The 299-nt window shown below is 45.2% G+C and overlaps 1 protein-coding gene across 1 annotated transcript in view; it reads right to left on the bottom strand.

The window, feature by feature from the left end:
* LOC113977480 (tumor necrosis factor receptor superfamily member 16-like) overlaps window positions 1-299 on the bottom strand; it is a 4842-nt gene that overhangs the window by 2502 nt on the left and 2041 nt on the right. The gene's annotated exons all lie outside the window — the stretch shown is intronic.

The raw sequence follows: 299 nt of genomic DNA, 5'->3' as shown, positions 1-299 counted from the left end.
AGGCACAAAATGGGGAAATTGAGGCACAAAATGGGGAAATTGAGGCATCATGGGGAAAGTGAGGCTCGATATGGGGAAATTAAGGGACTTCATGGGGAAAATGAGGCACAATATTGGGAAAATGGGGGCACGATGTGGGGAAATGAGGCACGGGATGTCAAAATGAAGGAACTACATGGAGAAACTGAGGCACAAAATAGGAAAACTGAGGCACAAGGTGGGGAAACTGAGGCACGATATTGTAAAATTGAGACAAAAAATGGGGAAACTGAGGCACAGCAAAAGGGAATTGAGGCATA

Source organism: Neopelma chrysocephalum, unplaced genomic scaffold, assembly GCF_003984885.1.
Source record: "Neopelma chrysocephalum unplaced genomic scaffold, ASM398488v2 Primary Assembly neopelma1_243, whole genome shotgun sequence".
NCBI classification, from domain to species: Eukaryota; Metazoa; Chordata; class Aves; order Passeriformes; family Pipridae; genus Neopelma; species Neopelma chrysocephalum.
Note: the sequence above shows the minus strand (reverse complement) of the source record. Positions and strands in the feature narration are given on the sequence as shown.